Raw genomic sequence first — 19,273 nt, forward strand, 5'->3', positions numbered from 1 at the left:
AAAAATGTAAGATATATGAGACTATTTAATTTAAATAATTAAGAGAATATATAAGGCAACAAAGAAAAACTTTCGATCTTACTTGTTTCCTGTAAAAAGTATTGGTCAGGAGTATTAAATTGATCCGCATCTGTCGGACAGTTTTCTTTTAGGAGTTGTGTCATCTGTACAAAAAAATACACGATATTTAATATAACAAAAGGAACAATGAAAAAAAAAATAAAAGTACAAAAATGTAGAATAAAATAAAGATTCAAGGTATATTTTTACTATTTAAATAATTTATTTTTGTGAATTTTATCATCTAAATGATGTGTGTACGAAGTCTAAATTACAAAATAACATTTTTATTTCATTTTATCGTAAAAATGTGTCATTTTAACATTTTTTTTTAAAATTCTATAATAAGCTTGTTAGATATTTCACATAATAATAATAATAATAATAATAAAAATAAAAATTTAAAAAAAAACGTCTAGAAATTGGAGGATATGATGACAAAATATGTGAAAAAAATTATTGATTAGATTATTGAAATCATAAAAAAGAGTAACACTATACTAAAATTAATAATATGATTAATATAGAAAAAATATTATTATTATTATTTTTAAATTTTACTATAACAATATTAAGAATATATATAGTTATGATATGTCAATAAGTAATTATATTATTTTAGAAATCTACAAACCAATCACTGCTCTAGTATAAAATTCACAAGTGAAAAATGACATTTTATAACGTACAAAAATGATATATTATAACGTAGTTACTGGGGACATATTTATGAGCAATATAATAAGTCTGCACATTTTATAAAGTAGCAGAAATTTACGTCATAATATGTTGAACATATTATAATGGACTAGTATGTTATAATATGCACAGTTTATTATCACAAACTTTCATTTGTGAATTATAACAGAGTAGAATGTATTATTACGCAAAAGTTTTTGTACGTTATAATATGTGATCTATTATTACGTATATATTTTTGCACGTTATAATATGTCATCTACTATTATGTATATATTTTTTGTACGTTATAATATGTGATCAACATATAATAAGGTACATTATTTAGTATGTCATAATATATGTTTTCTTAACAAGAAAAATTGAAAATTACATTTTGACATCCAATAAAATTATAATAATATTCTTGTATTATCATCTCATCCAATCAATTTATAATCAATATAGTTTCAAATTAACAAATTCAATTAACTAACAAAATATAATTCATTTCAAACATTAAATTGTCTAATAACATTTAATACATCATTTATACATGAAACTATCTATTAAACCCAAATATTACATTAATGTACATACACTATTGAATTGTAACAAAGTTTCTACTAACACTTAAAATAAAAGAAGCTCGGTTTCTTCTCTTATATTAGGTGTGATTATTTGACCTTCTTCCTAGAATGAGCTTGCAAAGACCTATGTCATAATAATAATATAGGAAGGAGATTACCTCAAACCATATCATCTCAAGACACATTTGTAGTGCTGCTCTAGAAACTAATTCAAGTTTATCTAGTGGGGCTAACTTTGCAGCCAAATGCAACAATTTGTTGTTCTTTATTTTCGGTAAAGAAAACGAAGGGTTGTCTTCTTTCACCGTATAGGTTACTAAAAGATTCTTTTGGAATCCTATACTATATTGAAGATGCTAGCATGGCCAAACAAAACTGCCGTGTGAGTTATACTTTGATCTTTGTTGTCAACTTCCCATATCAAACTGGGTGAGCACTGATAAAATATTCAATTTTAACACATTTCTCATATAATGTCACACTTTTTATTTACATTTAACAAAAACATTGAGGATTACTTAACAAAATATACAATTAAACAATTTCTTCTTACTACGAAATATTCTAAAATAATTAATAATTAATGATATAGCATAAAAAAAATTAAAATATTTAGAGATAAAAAAACATATGAATTTACTATTATTTAGAGAAAATAAATGTAAGATATATGAGACTATTTAATTTAAATAATTAAGAGAATATATAAGGCAACAAAGAAAAACTTTCGATCTTACTTGTTTCCCGTAAAAAGTATTGGTCAGGAGTATTAAATTGATCCGCATGTGTCGGACAGTTATCTTTAGAAGTTGTGTCATTTAGCTGTAAAAAAAAATACACTATATTTAATATAACAAAAGGAACAATAAAAAAAATAAAAGTATAAAAATGTAGAATAAAATAAAGGTTCAAGGTGTATTTTACTATTTAATTGTGTACGAAGTGTAAATTGCAATGTGTCATTTTAACATTTTTTTTTTAAATTCTATAATAAGCTTGTTAGATATTTCACATAATAATAATAATAATAATAATAATAAAAGTCTAGAAATTGAAGGATATGATGACAAAATATGTGAAAAAAATTATTGATTAGATTATTGAAATGATAAAAAAGAGTAACACTATACTAAAATTAATAATATGATTAATATAGAAAAAATGTTATTATTATTATTATTTTTAAATTTTACTATAACAATATGAAGAATATATATAGTTATCATATGTCAATAAGTAATTATACGAGTTTAGAAACCTACAAACCAATCACTGCTCTAGTATAAAATTCACTAGTGAAAAAATGACATTTTATAACGTACAAAAATGATACATTATAACGTAGTTACTGGGGACATAATTCTGGGCCATATACTAAGTCTGCACATTTTATAAAGTAGCAGAAATTTATGTCATAATATGTTTGAACATATTATAATGGACTAGTATGTTATAATATGCGCAATTTATTATGACAAACTTTCATTTGTGAATTATAACATAGTAGAATGTATTATGGCGCAAAAGTTTTTGTGCGTTATAATATGTGATCTATTATTACGTATATATTTTTGTACGTTATAATATGTGATCTATTATTACGTATATATTTTTGTACGTTATAATATGTCATCTATTATTATGTATATATTTTTTGTACGTTATAATATGTGATCAACATATAATAACATACATTATTTAGTACCTCATAATATATGTTTTCTTAAAAAGAAAAATTGAAAATTACATTTGACATCCAATGAAATTATAATAATATTCTTGTATTATCATCTCATCCAATCAATTTAAAATCAATATAGTTTCAAATTAATAAATTCAATGAATTAACAAAATATAATTCATTTCAAACATTAAATTGTCTAATAACATTTAATACATCATTTATACATGAAACTATCTGTTAAACCCAAATATTACATTAATGTACATACATTGTAACAAAATTTCTACTATCACTTAAAATAAAAGAAGTTCGGTTTCTTCTCTTATTATATTAGGTGTGATTTTTTTACCTTCTTCCTAGAATGAGCTTCCAAAGACCTATATCATAATAATAATAATAATATAGGAAGGAGGTTACCTCAAACCATATTATCTCAAGGCACATTTGAACTGCTGCTCTATAAACTAATTCAAGTTTATGTAGTGGGTCTAACTTTGCAGCCAAATGCAACAATTTGTTGTTCTTTATTTTCGGTAAAGAAAACGAAAGGTTGTCTTCTTTCACCTATAGGTTACTAAAAGATCCTTTTGGTATCCTATCTCATGTACTATATTGAAGATGCTAGCATGGCCAAACAAAACTGCGGTGTGAATTATACTTTGGTCTTTGTTCTCAACTTCCCATATCAAACTGGCTCTGATAAAATAGTCAATTTTAAGACATTTCTCATATAATGTCAGTTTTTATTTACATTTAACAAAAACATTGATGATTATTTAACAAAATATACCATTAAACAATTTCTTTTTACTACGAAAGATTCTAAAATAATTAATAATTAATGATATACCATAAAAAAATTAAAATATTTAGAGATAAAAAAACATATGAATTTACTATTATTTAAAGAAAAAAATGTAAGATATATAAGACTATTTAATTTAAATAATTAAGAGAATAGATAAGACAACAAAGAAAAACTTTCGATCTTACTTGTTTCCTGTAAAAAGTATTGGTCAGGAGCATTAAATTCATCCCATCTGAATCCGTTGTATTGTCTGATAGTTGTCTTTTAGGAGTTGGAGAACCTGTCATTTGACTGTAAAAGAAAATACACTATATTTAATATTACAGAAGGACAATGGGACAAAAAATAATAGTAAAAAAAATGTAGAATAAAATAAAGATTCAATGTATATTTTACTATTTAAATAATTTATTTTTGTGGATTTTATCATTTAAATGAAGTGTGTACAAAGTTTAAATTGAAAAAAAAAATTATTTCATTTTGTCGTAAAAATGTGTCATTTTAACATTTTTTCTAAAATTCTATAATAAGCTTGTTAGATATTTCATATAATAATAATAAAACGTCTAGAAATGGAAGGATACCATAATAAAATATGTCAAAAAAATTATTGATTAGATTATTGAAATGATAAAAAAAGTAACACTATACTAAAATTAATAATATGATTAATGTAGAAAAAATATTATTATTATTATTTTTAAATTTTACAGTAACATAAATTTACGTCATAATATGTTGAACATATTATAATGGATACATAATTTATTATAATAAACTTTCATTTATATATGCGTTATAATAGGGTAGAATGTATTATGACGTAAAAGTTTGTGTACGTTATAATATGTGATCTATTATTACGTATATATTTTTGTACTATGTCATCTATTATTATGTATATATTTTTGTACGTTATAATATGTGATCAACATATAATAACGTGTATTATTTAGTACGTCATAACATATGTTTTTTTTAAAAAATTTAAAATTACATTTTACATCCAATGAAATTATAATAATATTATTGTATTATCATCTCATCCAATCAATTTATAATCAATATAGTTTCAAATTAACAAATTCAATGGAACTAACAAAATAGAATTCATTTCAAACATTAAATTGTCTAATAATATTTAATTCATCATTTATACATGTAAGAACTGCATAACTTGATCTTCTTGCTTTCTTTGTTTCAAAATGTTCAAGACTCGACAATCACAATTAGGTTTACAAGAACAAGGAGGTTCTGGCTGGAAATTTTCAATCTCATCCCAAAGAGTACGAAGTTTAGTAAAGTATTCAGAGATGGTAAGGTCACCTTGATGGAGCGTGGCGATATCAAGTTGAAGGCTCGAAATGTGAGATAAGCTGCCTTGAGAGAACCTGTTCTTTAAATCATTCCAGATCTCTGAAGCTTTGTTCATCCATATGATACTTTGTCGGATGTTCGTGGAGACGAAATGGACAAGCCACGACACAACCATGTTATTCCCCCTAATCCAGGCAACATGTTCGAGTTTATCTGCTTCAGGTGGACAAACATTATGAACCACGAACTCAACCTTGTTCTTAGCGTTGAGAGCAATCATCATTGATCGACTCCAAGAATGGTAGTTGGTGTTGTCAAGAAGAGGCGAGACAAGGGCTGTGGCAGGATTTTCACTCAGATGAATGTAGAGATAACTGTTGTCTTCTGCCATGATAAAGGAAACAAGAGCGAGAAAAAAAAAACGAGAACGAAAGGAAGAAAAAGAAGGCAGAGATATGCACAACAAAGCTTTTCAATCTGATACCATATTGCAGTGGTAGATGCAACTTACAAAGTAAAACATGATCAAGGTAAAAGCAGCAAGCTTTATGATGAATAAAGTGTTAACTTTTTTGGCAAAGTATACCAAATCGTTCTAAGTAATACAGTGAATAAGTAAAAGTATCGTCTCCCAAGGGACTTGTGCAACACATGACAATTCTTCCTTTTATAACTCAATTAGACATCAAAATGCACAAAACAGTTGGTGTGCAAGGAATTTATATTTAAAAGAAACTTCGTTGGAATTGGGTTTCATGAATCATATGAATATAAAACTCTGTTCAATATTTCATTATTTCATTCAAACATTCACATCAAGGCATACTGGTCCTAAACCCTTAGCAACTAGTTCTAAATTAATATATTAAAATGATAATCCCTTAGTCAATTTAATATACAATTTGCATTAAGTTTGATGTTAAGAATGATCAAGTTATTGAGTCTATCCCTAGATCCCAAATCACTTAAGTGCTCTATCTACGTTCATGTTCAAAGTTACTTTCCAGTAATCAAAGACATTCAAATAACATTATATTTTCATACAATGATAATAAATTCAAGAAAGAGCATATGAATGAACAACGATATATTGAGCAGGAAAATTAAATCACATGGAGTTCATTACATCCAATCCCAACGAAAGAGAAATTTAACTACTCCTAGTCATCTAAAACGTACACATTTGAAGCAATCCCTTGCAACAATGGTGTCTTGATGCCTTGAAGTAGTCTCCGGAAGTTCCTGAGATGTTTTCGTTTCCTTCTTTTGTCCGGAACTTCTGTTAGAAGAGAATGTTTCTGTCTTTTTGTCACGTCTTTTAAAGCCACTTAATTTCATTAATTCGCTCAGCGCACATGTACTGGTGCGCTATGCGAATTTTCTTAACTGATGTACTTTAACTGATGTTATTCGCTCAGCGCATAGGTACTGGTGCGCTATGCGAATTTTCTTCTTCTGGCAGTGCGAATTTTGGTTTTCGCTTTGCAAAAATTGGTTGACAGAGTCTAAATAATACACAATTTCCTGTACAATATTTTACATAACAATCTATTACCTATTACAACTTTTCAATGAGGAACAACATGAATAATTACAAGATTGAGCTCATTTATAAGTATAAAAACAACTCTTTTTCACACTTATCAACTTCCCCAAACTTGAAGTATTTCATGCCCTCATGAAATCACATAAGAAAATGAACATCACAATAGACATTTGACATTTTGATAAAATGACTCTTCACATCAGAATAATCACATGCATTCCCAAAGATTTCAAACAAGTATGACATGGTGCATCACTCACAAAATCATCTGTGCATAAAATATGAACAACCAGATCAACATTTATCATTACTCACACTCAAGTGTTTGTCCTCACATGACAGTAGAATTGACATAGAACTTCATCAGCTTTTGCATTTCATTTGATTCACACACTTCACACACTATTGGTTAAGTCCAAAGGTCTTTTCAAGTTAAGGCTTGGCTTCGCTAGAAAAAAAATCATGGTTTTTCTTGGATTCAAAGACACCTATTAAAAAGAGAACAACTTCAATTCCCAGTACTCAAATCCCAAAATATATCATTAATCACATACCATTTTCTTTCACAGCTCAACCTTCTTTTTCATTTTGAGCTTTTTTTTATCATATTTTTTTTCATTGATCTTTTCTTCCCATAAACTTGAATTCAACTTAACCTCTTTAAAGCATAATACATGTTCTCTTCTAAGGTGTAAGGTAGGATATCATCTAATAGGCTCAAGGTGGAAGGAAAAAAATTTTCAAGGCTCAAAAGGGTTCACAAATGTAGCACAGTGTCTCAAGGTTGGCTATCTGGCCAAATAGCTGTATAATCAATAACAAACATGGTCTTTTTCATCCTTAACCAAAAAGTGTGTGTATGTACGTAGAAGCAAAATCATGAAAAAGCCAATTCCATATCTAAACAAGTCAATATCTCTCAATCAACATATGATCTCAACACTCACAGATCTGGTCATAGTTCATACTTACACACAGATAAAAATATGAAGCACATTGCAACCACAAACATACATGTCATCATCCTCAAGAATCACATAACTTAATCAGATACTGCATAATCATTAAATAAAAACAAGATAACTCCATCTGCACCTGCATAATCATCCTCTGCATATGAGGCACTTGCACTCCCCCACCTGGAATCTGGCCTGCCCTCAGGCCATGGGAGATGCACAAACTCAAAGGAGAACCTATGTTGATCATAGTTTAAAACAAGGTTTTCTTCTCGTGCCTCAGCACATTGTACTCTTAAAGAAGACCCTATGGTGGTCTTAGAAGAAGTTATCTGCATAATATTAGCTAAGCACAAAAGAACATTGAACATATGGTGAGAAATGCACAAAATTAGAATAAGGAAAAGAAGAAACAAAATTGCAGAACGTAAGCACACCAACCAAACAACCATTCCAATATGCAAAATGATTGAAATGGATTTCCTAAATAACCTCACTCAGACCCCTCTTATTGCAAGATTACTTAGTAATCCCCTTTCAGCTATTGAAATCTCATCCCTAGGATCTTCCAACAACTAGAAACATCTGTAGGTAAACTGCATAAAAGAAATTCAAACAAAAGAGACATACAATTGGCAAAGAATTCCACTTTCCCTGTTTTCTGAAGTTAGAACACTCAGATCCTCTTGTTGTGCCTACCTAAGTATGACAAACCCTCACCCAATCCCTTGGTGTAAAAAGTTTGCCTTAAGTTCCAAAACAGTGAATCCAAACACACAACCCCATCCCTCGTGATTTGCACATTTGGTTTGATTTAGTTAGTTCCACTACTGAAATCTCATTCCTAAGAACTTTCAATAACAACATCAAGCTCTAAAGCGTATCCCGAGACAAACATTAAGTTCAAACTAAATCAATGGAAAGTCTTAAAAAACTAAAGCCAACTGCATACACAACAACATTAAAAAGGAAAATTCACAACAAAGTCTAAAAGAGACATAAATGCCTAAATTGCCTTGTGTTGGAACACAAGTCCCCGGCAACGGCGCCAAAAACTTGTTAACTTTTTTGGCAAGTATACCAAATCGTTCCAAGTAATACAGTGAATAAGTAAAAGTATCGTCTCATAAGGGACTTGTGCAACACATGACAATTCTTCCTTTTATAACTCAATTAGACATCAAAATGCACAAAACAACACAAGAAACTATTTTTGGTATTTTATCAAACAGTTGGTGTGCAAGAAATTTATATTTAAAAGAAACTTCGTTGGAATTGGGTTTCATAAATCATATGAATATAAAACTCTGTTCAATATTTCATTCACTACAAGAAATATGGCTATTACATACGGATTATTATATACGAATTATAATCCGTATATAATATACATATTACATACGGATATTATATATGAATTTTGAACAAAAAATTATATACGGATATTATATACGAATTTCTACATACAACAAATTCGTATATAAAAGTCTTATATAATGTTGGCGCATGGTAACAGGAAAGTTATCTAACGATAGATACGTATATAATTCTAATTATTTGTATGTAACTATATCCACGTTGTTAGCTACCAATGTTACGTACGCACTGGGAAAATAATTTAGTTAAAAAAATTCTGATTAGAATGAAGCCAACGTGAAGCGAACCTCGAAGCCTATTCTTCTCAAAACCCTCTAGCTTTTCTCTCTCCCTCGAACCCTATTCTTCTCAAAACCCTCGATCTTCTCTCTATCCCTCGAACCCTATTTGATCTCTCTCTCGAACCCTCGCGATTTCACATCTCTCTTTGGAGCCCTCTTTGCTCTCATTGTCCCTCTCTCAAGCCCTCTTCGCCTCGCTGTCCCTTTCCCGAGCCCTCTTCACTATCGCTGTCCCTCTCTCGAACCCTTGCTTCTTCCCCCTTTCTTTCTCGAACTGTCGTCGCATAATAACGCAGCAATGTCGTTGTCCTTCGTTGATGAAGCAATCACCTTCATCGTTCGTTTCGGAGTCGTAGTTCGACACTGAGAGAGTACCTTCATCCACCCTATGTTCGTGATAATACTCCAGGAGCGGAAAGGGTTCGGAGAGGAGTGAAAAATAGGAAGATTGTTCGGTGAGAAATGCGAATTAGGTCGCGTGTTCGGTGGAAAAGGAAAATTCAACGGCTGAATCGGTGAAATGGTGCCAAAATGAGGATGTAATCGGTGGATTCGATGGAGAAGGCTATAGTGATTTATCAGAAAATATTCCGGAATTTATGTTCTTTCTCTTCTCTTCGACATTTATGTAAATGTTTTTGTGCAGGTTCAAGAAGTGTACGAAATTTCAGCTGGAAACTGGAAGAACTTGGAAATATGATAACTAGTTTGGATGCAGGGGACTCTATTGTTGTTGCCATGTCCTTTTCCCGCATGCTTAACTTGGCCAACTTGGCTGAGGAGGTCCAGATTTCTCGTCATCGAAGGAACAAGGTGAAGAAAGGAGATTTTGCAGATGAGAACAATGCAACTACAGAATCAAACATTGAAGAAACTCTCAAGAAACTTGTATTTGGCTTAAAGAAGTCTCCTCAGGAAGTTTTTGATGCACTGAAAAACCAGACTGTTGATCTGGTTCTTACTACTCATCCTACTCAATCAATTCGTAGATCTTTGCATCAAAAGCACGCAAGGTTTGTTACAAAAGTATAGTGTTTTTCAGCTTCATTATTCAATTTTATACTTTCTTTGTTTAAGTTGGTTCAGGACACCAAAATTGAGCTTTCTGGTTTTGATTTGCATTGTAGGATAAGGAATTCTGTCTAAATTTTATGCCAAAGACATAACTCCTGATGATAAGCAGGAGCTTGATGATGCCTTGCTAAGGGAGGTAAATATCAAAACACTAGGATTATCTTCGTTGGTTTAGCAAACTGCATTAACCACGCCTTTGTTTGGAGTTTATTCTGCAGAAGAAGAAATGTTCAAGGTGAAAAGAAACAAAGGCTTCGTTGAGTCAATGACATTGTTGACAATTTTCTTTTGTTACTTTTGTCTATGTTGTGCAGATTCAAGCTGCCTTCCGTACAGATGAAATCAAGAGGACCCCCCTAAGACCACAAGATGATATGAGACCAGGGATGAGCTACTTCCATGAAACCAGGGATGAGCTACTTCCATGAAACAATTTGGAATGGTGTTTCCAGATTTCATCAAGCAATCTGGTATGATTTTAAGCATGATTTTTTAATATGATTTTAAGCATGATTTATCAGAAAATAACCAAGGTTGGAGTTTCATCAAGCAATTCTTCGTCACCTACTAGTAGTAATGGATGTAACTCTCTCATAAATTCTGGTGAAGATGCTTTTCAAAGACCTATCCTTCTTGCATGGGAAGTGCTGGCAGCTCTTCCTTTTGTCCTTGAATCAATTTTAACTGCTTGTGTTCATGGCAGGATCTCATCACGATAATTGACAACAGGTTGGCTAGATGCTACATTTATTTCTCCATCAATCAAGTTTATTGTATCCATCAATTTGGTTTTGGTCCCACCTTTCTTGTGTCTTTTTCTAATAGAGGATTAATTAAATCATGAATTTTTTGCTCAATGACAAAGAGTTGTTTACTAATTCCTATTTATTTTCATCAAGCAATCATTGTTTTGATTTTAATATTGCAATACTTAAGAGGAAGAGATCACATCAAACTAGGGTAATTGATTCTTATTCATTTATATATGCAAACAAATATGTAAACCCTTATCTGAATATTGATTAACTCATTTGTTGTTCTTATAATATCAGTAACTCTCATGAAAATTGTAGCTCTGCTAACTCTTGTTAATTGTTTGTATTTTACTTTCAGATTTTGACAGTTGGTACAAATCCTCTGCTCAATCACTTTGACATGAATGGCACAATCCTTTCACAAATACAGTGTGCTCCTTCGTCATCTTTTTCTATCTGCTTACATCCTATAGGGGTATGTTCTGTTTCAAAATCATTGCTAATTGTGTTTAGTACCAGTTGTCTGCTCAAACATGCTGACGGACTCCTTGTTACTCTCTACTTTATGTGCTATATAGTTGCATTACTGAGAAACTCATTTTAGGTTATGGCAATTGGAGGCTATGGTGGCCTTGTTGATGTTATCTCACAATTTGGCAGTCACATGTGCACGTTTCATTGTTAAGCAAAGTTCTCAGATAGTTTGAAAATTCTGATACCTCGGGATCAAGAACCCAAACAATTTCTAAGTAAGCTGTGACAAGCTTTGGGATTAAGATAGTTTTTGGCCTAACTTATTTCTAATTTTCTTCTCCTTATAAGAAGAAACACTATACATAAAAGTTAAAAAAAAAGTAGTATATTTTTTAGAAGAAATTATGAAGTATTAAATAAGCTAATTGTTGGAGCTTCTCTGAAGTGTTTATGGAGCTTCTTAAGTTGGATATCATAATCCTGTCCACCGATGTTTTATGCTTTCCTTTATTTGTTGCATGTTTATATTTTTTGTAAACCTATAATTTACATTAACAAAAATCTTAAATGACTTTTTATAATTTTAAAAATTAGCAGTTCTTAAATATGTGCTTTTGAAACAATTTTATGTAAACCAAAGTAATTTTTGCTGAGAATTTTTAATTTTTATTTTAGTTTTTATATCCATTAATGTGCAATCTACAGACATAGGAAATACAACTGGCTTATTGCAAATGTACCCCATTAATTTCCTTTTAATATGAACTTTATGTTTAAAGTTATTTTTGTTGAAATGCATTCTTACCACAAATTTTAATATTACAATATCCACAATGTTGACACTAGTGTTCTAATTTCAATATGAAATCCTTTGCAGCACCTTTTTAAGGAGTTATGGAAATGATATGATTAACATCGACCATTGTTGTTACCATCATTTAAGAGTATTAATCCATCTAAATAGGTAGCATTTCATTGGTTAAATTATATGTTCATCTTGCTTCCTTCCTAATTAACCATGAAATGTTTAATATGATTTATTATCTTGGAAAGGCCATTTATGCAGGAATATCTTCATTCTTATTTAGTTTTTTTTAACCTTTCATGGGATGGATAAACATTTCTTAAAAGGGTTCTTAAATGTTGTCAAAGCTAGTAAGATGAAAATTTGGTGTTTAAGAGGCAGAATGAGCTTAAAGAAATTTACAGTGGAGTTCACATGGATGTCGATAGTGAATCTGCAAGACAGATTTTGACTAGTCTCATCGAATGTGCTACAAAACCTGTCATATTATCTCCTTTATATAGTTTTTAAAACTCTCTTTCTATTTTTCAAAACTATTTTCACTTAAATACTTTCGAAAATTATTGTTGTGTTTGTCCATAGTGTTTGGTATTGGCTCTAAATTTTCCTTGATTACTTTTGATTGCTTTGCAAGTAATGTTGATCTGTCTCATTTGCTTCAAAACATGGATGGTCAGATAAGACAAGCCAAGGAGCGAGCTCTAAGCGTAAGGATATCTTAGATATGACAGGGAATCTTGTTTTGTAAATAAATAGTTGGAATTAGTTTTTATAATTTTATTTTGGTTTTAACGGTGTAGCCCATAATGGCTTGACATACTGTAAAGTTGAAATTTAATGTTAGAATATAATAGGTTATGATTTCGAGTTAGTTGAAAAATTTAGTTACACGTTATAAATCTAAAATTTGAATAAGTTATATATTTGACAGTGGATTTTTTTTAGTTCCACTTTGGTTTCAAGTATAAAGATACTAATGTTATAAAAAGATATTTTATATTAAATTAGTTATTTAAACATTTTTTTAATGTGTAAATTTTATGATAGTATATAAATAATTTTTAATTTTTTTTTGGAAATAAATAATTACATACGGATTCTTTTCGTATGTAGGTTACATACAGATATTATATATGGATTTTTCGTATGTAAGTTACATACAAATTTTATATACGAATTTTTTCGTATATAATTTATATACGGATATATCCTATGTAATTTAGCTACACTTATTTTATATACGAATTTTTATCCGTATGTAATCCGTATATAATACATTTTTATATACGGATTTTGACCGTATGTAATTATGATTTTTCTTGTAGTGATTACTTCATTCAAACGCATTAAGTTTGATATTAAGAATGATAGTTATTGAGTCTATATCTAGATCCCAAATCACTTAAGTGCTCTATCTACGTTCATTACATCCAACGAGTTCATTACATCCAATTCCAACGAAAGAGAAATTTAACTACTTCTTGTCATCTAAAATGTACACATTTGAAGCAATCCCTTGTAACAATGTGTCTTGATGCCTTGAAGTAGTCTTCGGAAGTTCCTGAGATGTTTTCGTTTCTTTCTTTTGTCCGGAACTTCGGTTAGAAGAGAATGTTTCTGTCTTTCTGTCACGTCTTTTAAAGCCACTTAATTTCATTAATTCGCTCAGTGCACATGTACTGGTGCGCTATGCGAATTTTCTTAACTGCTGTACTTTAACTGATGTTATTCGCTCATCGCATAGGTACTTGTGCGCTATGCGAATTTTCTTCTTCTGGCAGTGCGAATTTTGGCTTTTGCTTTGCGAAAATTGGCTGACAGAGTCTAAATAATACACCATTTCCTGTACAATATTTTACATAACAATCTACTACCTATTACAACTTTTCAATGATGAACAACATGAATAATTACAAGATTGAGTTCATTTATAAGTATAAAAACAATTCTTTTTCAGACTTATCATAAAGCACAAAGCATTGATAAAGAAGAAGAAAGAAGATGAGGTGCAGAAGATGTACACCTAAAGGAGAAAGAAAGCACAGTGAATTGAAAGTTGAGAAATCCCTAACACTCTCAGTAGCAACGTTCAAAAAACATAAAGGAGAAAAGACAAACAGAGAAAAAGGAAAGATAAAATGAAGTGGGCTGGGCTTCCAAATTCAGGCCCAATAGTATCAACTTTCAACTACCGAAATAAAGGCCTTTTGACCTTGTTGTTCTGAGGAAAGGCGTGTGATAAGCGCTGATGCAATTTATTATAATATTGATTAACGTTGTTACGTTATGAGAAAATGAGGGAAAATACAATACAACTCACACAACCCCTCATTTCAAATATTTGACTGCTTCTTTCATTCAACAAGCAAGCTAGATGTCCCTCCACTAGTACAAAATAGGGATAAGAACACGGGTCATACGTCTCGATTTTTAGAAAACCGAAGCATATGTAGAAGTGGTGGCATTTTCGTAATTTCGACAAACTTATATGCCTCGGTTGTAAAAAAACCGAAGCATAAAAACCAAATTAAATCGGTTAAAAATAAAATCGAGACCTGATGTTCTGCCACGTCCCACCTAAAACTGGTTAATTTTTTACTACCTCGGTCCTCTAACCCAACCGAGGCATAAACGTTCCAAATACCTCGGTCCTCTGACCCGAGGCATAAACCTTCCGAAATGCAAAAAGGGGTATCCTCTACTACTCCCTCACTTGCAACATCCAGAGCACGCATCCAAATTCGCTTTCCCCTTGCTTATCCATCCATGCGAAATCCAGAAGCAACTTAACGTTGGCGGCGAGGCATGGCGAGGCATGGCGAGGTGGCGGCGAGGCATGGTGAGGTCGTGGCGAGGTCAGAGCAAGGTGGCGGCGAGATCTCTTCTTCCCTTGTTTCTTTTCAGGTTCAAACGCGATTTATCGTAGGTAGGGGCGGCCGCCGCGACTTGATCTCCACGGCGTGACGGTCCGTGTTCGTGGAGGTGGGAGGTTGTCCACGGCGTGACGGTCCTTGTCCGCGGCTTCGATTTAGGGTTTCGATTTGGGGCTTGGCGACACTTTAGGAGGCGCGACTCAGGCTTCGTTGGTGACGGCCGGCGGCTGGCGGTGGATCTCGCCTTCGTAGGGTATGAACCGAACGGCGAGGTGATGGAAAACCAAAGGCGCGACGATGGACCGACAAGGGCGAGCTGATGGTGCGGCGGCAGTGGCGCGGCGAGGGTTTCGTTGGCAGCAAGGGTTTCGTTTTTGGCAGCGAGGGCTTCTGCGTTTTTGGGTTCTCTGCCTTCAGTTTCAAAACTCATCATTCAATTTTATTTTTGTAAATTTTGCCTGCAATTGGAATGCATGCTGGAGTGATGAGAAAGGGCGAGAGAAGGCACCACGGAGGAAGCCATGGAAGCTTTGGAGATCCTGCAGGAAGCACTGAATAATGAGAAGAGGTTCTTTGGTCTCTGGACGCACTTCTGCTTGTGTAACCACTCTCTCTGGTCTCTGGACGCACTTCTGCTTCCTCATGCTCCACAAGGTGTGGGAAAAAAAAAAACCACTTTACTGCCTCGGTTCATGTTTCAACTGAGACAGTATAAGACAAGATACTAACTCGGTTTACAACCGAGGCATAAGAGGAAGACTTTTTACCTCGTCTGGATATACCTCGGTTTCTCAACCGAGGCCTATGACCAAAAACAACCGAGGCCATTTCCTTCACCTGTACTAGTGCTCGGCAAGAATTTCTTGAAATGCATGGTAGTCGTGTCTACGTATGCTTCCCATTTAGTTTAGGATGGACCAAAAAATAAGATCGTTGAAAAGTATAATAAAACTAAAAACTCAATAACTCACTTGTGTGTACCAAAAAGAAATTCCCTAATTGTGTATAAATATTGACATCAGAATGTTGGGTACAAACAAAGTCCCAAATTGGATAAAATAAAAGATGAACATGAATTTATATACACATAAGATACTTTCATTTATAAAAAGTCTTTTGGAATGGTACCAAAAGCAAATCCGTAAACGCAGAGCTCATGATTCAGGTCTGGGGCCAAGCTATACGTTTTCACGCACAAATTTTATGGCAAATCACCACTGTTTCCTTAATATTGGATTTGTTTTTATAACTTTATTTTGTGCTTAAAAATTTAAAATGTACTTTAACAAAACAGAACTAACCCACATCTCATTATTAACTTTGAATTTGATTACAACTTGCTACATTGTTGGTAAACCAATATAAATACAAATTTGAGTAAATAATAAATAAACGTACATGTGAATTCCAAATTGTAATAACTTATTAACAAGAATAATATAGAATTATTGTTTAGCTGAATTTAGTTTGCAAACTACATACTCTAAACAAGTTGGAAACGATAACATTGAATTTTTATAATTTGTTGCTGCATATTTTCCTTCTATAAGTACTTGCCAGTAATCCTGCAAAAACAATTAAAAAAGAAAAAAAGAAATACTGATGTAAGTGCAAAGGAACTTTCAACGTTTACTTTCAACGTTGCTTTCAACGTTTGTGATTTGGTATTGTTTACTTTCAACGTTGCTTCTTGAACCCTTTTTTCCTTCAGAACTTGTCTTTCCGCCCACATAAGATCCCGTGAATTCCTTTGATTTCTCTGTGTCTTTGTTAGAACCCTTTTTTGTTGAAGACTTTCCCGTAGTCAAATGTTGGTCTGAGCTTTCATGCTCTCTTGTATCATTTCCAGAATAGTCTCAAAGTTTGAAGAAAATCATAGAGGACAAAACTAACTAAAATTATGAATATTGAATATTTAAAAAAGAAATGAAGGTGATGAACTCATTATATTACCTGGTGGCATAGCGATCGGTTGACGAACTCATTCTTAATGAACAATATGAATACAAATTCTATTCTGTGTTGTTTTGGATGTGATTCCTTTAACCCATTCTACTTCATTTTATAGCCAAACTGATATTGCATAAAGGAATGTCCTGTGTAACTCACAGTAAATTAAGGCTCTTTTGCAGAACTGGATTTTCATAATCACACGAAACCAAGTAATCCAACTTTGAAATTTTGAATTCCTGGTTTAAGTATTGATAACTTAAATTGAGGTGAAATTTCTGATGTTCTCATATATATCATAGTTTCATTATATTATATTTCATTATATTATATTGTTTGTGTAAGAGATTTCATTGTAATGTATGAATACAAATAAAACATTTTCTATATTTGTTGTTTAAAAAAATAGAGGACGAACGACTTGTGTTTTTTTTTCTTAATCTCAGACAATGTTTTCTACTAACTCGTTTTGCTTTAATTTGATTTTAAATCAATATGATGAGTAAATGTTGTATGATAAATTGCTCATATTTAACTGATTTTTCCATTGAATTTCAGGAAGAAGAAAGGGCCTATGAAGTGTTTTAAGAAATAGTTATAGAAATTATGACTTGTTGGCTTATGAATGAATGTGAACTGAAAGAAAAGATTAAATTATTGGTATATTTACACTTGCATTTCATAGGGAGACTGCAATAAATGCAGCACCTGGTTACTCTCCAACAGTGTATTTGTCGGGTTTGTAAACCCTTTTGTAAATTTTAATATTCCATTCATTTAGGGATACAAAAATACGACACAATAATATTCCATTCATTTGATATTTTGAACTAATTTCCTTAAAGATATTGACCTTAACTATTTTTAAATTTTTTCTTAATATTAATTTGTAAAAAAATATTTTGTTCCTTCGTGTTGGAAGTCTCACGCCGACTAGAAATAAGACCAATTTTTAGTTTATAAGTAGGTGCAAACCTTATCATATAAGCCGATTTTGTGGAGTTGAGTTAGGTTTTAAACCCACTTTCTAATATGGTATCAGAGCCAGGTTAGAGCCTATCCTAGCGAGTTCTAGGTGGGTATTCTATTCTTATATTCCACTCGCAATCAGATCGTTATCGGACCACCCAATTTTCACTATCACGCACGACACGAGATGTCTATACCTCGGCATGAAGGGGGGGTGTTGGAAGTCTCATACCGACTAGAGATAAGGTCAATTCTTAGTTTATAAGTGGGTGCAAACCTTGCCTTATAAACTGGTTTTGTGGAGTTGAGTTAGGCTTTAAACTCACTTTCTAATACTTTGATAAGTTTTTCTATATTAGAAAGTGGATGTAATAAGAATTAAGTCACTAGGCGATGGTTACAATTTGATTTTGACATGAATATGGAATTGAGATGATTTTTAATGCAATGAGAAAGAAGTGGATGAATTCTAGTCTCAACAAATTTTAAATAATTTATGTTATATTTTCTTGCACATCAATTGTTTAATGAAAATATAAAAAATAGTTTTTTTGTGTGTGTTTTTATAAACTTTGTGATGATCTAATTTAGTTATTAAATGCATGAGTTATCGAGTATTATATAAATTTTTTGAGAAAAAAATAATATTTATCACTTATTACACTACGACTGATATATTTGCCGTTGATTTTGCACCAACAACGTACCCTTGTCTCACTAAGAAGAAGTGGAAGGTAACAAAGAGAGAAGAGGCTCTCGGTAGGACATTTCAACCTTTTACCAGAACAATATTGTAAAAGTAATACGCTAGAGTTACTAAGGAAGGCATATGATAAAGACATAGATTATTTATATGAGACTTTGGTAAAAACCCAATAAAAAACAAATAGTGATGTCGCATTATTTTATATGAATTCATACCTCAAAATGGATAAAAAAAAAACCCAACACTAATCCCTGTTATAAAACTTAATTCAATGCTAGCTTTTCTTTTCGTCTATAACAGTATAGTTGTATTTATATTTTTATAAAATACATTTATTTAATCTCTAAATTTAGTTAAATAAATAAATCAC

General features: G+C 31.6%; 1 long non-coding RNA gene and 1 pseudogene across 2 annotated transcripts; one reads left to right on the forward strand and one right to left on the reverse strand.

Moving 5' to 3' along the window:
• The first annotated feature begins 9,259 nt into the window (after window positions 1-9,259).
• On the forward strand, window positions 9,260-13,276 carry LOC148203226 (phosphoenolpyruvate carboxylase-like; annotated as a pseudogene). Its single transcript, XR_015784036.1, has 6 exons — window positions 9,260-10,310; window positions 10,425-10,507; window positions 10,686-10,841; window positions 10,981-11,100; window positions 11,485-11,601; window positions 11,731-13,276. The product of XR_015784036.1 is annotated as a phosphoenolpyruvate carboxylase-like (transcript).
• Window positions 13,277-16,559: 3,283 nt separating this feature from the next.
• LOC148203227 (uncharacterized) lies at window positions 16,560-17,313 on the reverse strand. The gene is made up of 2 exons (XR_015784019.1): window positions 17,232-17,313; window positions 16,560-17,111 (listed from the first exon to the last, which is right to left on the reverse strand). It is a non-coding gene; the product is annotated as an uncharacterized LOC148203227 (long non-coding RNA).
• Between the last annotated feature and the right edge of the window lie 1,960 nt (window positions 17,314-19,273).

This window comes from Vigna umbellata, chromosome 2 (assembly GCF_029865625.1).
Source record: "Vigna umbellata cultivar VRB3 chromosome 2, Vumbellata_1.0, whole genome shotgun sequence".
Classification (NCBI taxonomy): Eukaryota; Viridiplantae; Streptophyta; class Magnoliopsida; order Fabales; family Fabaceae; genus Vigna; species Vigna umbellata.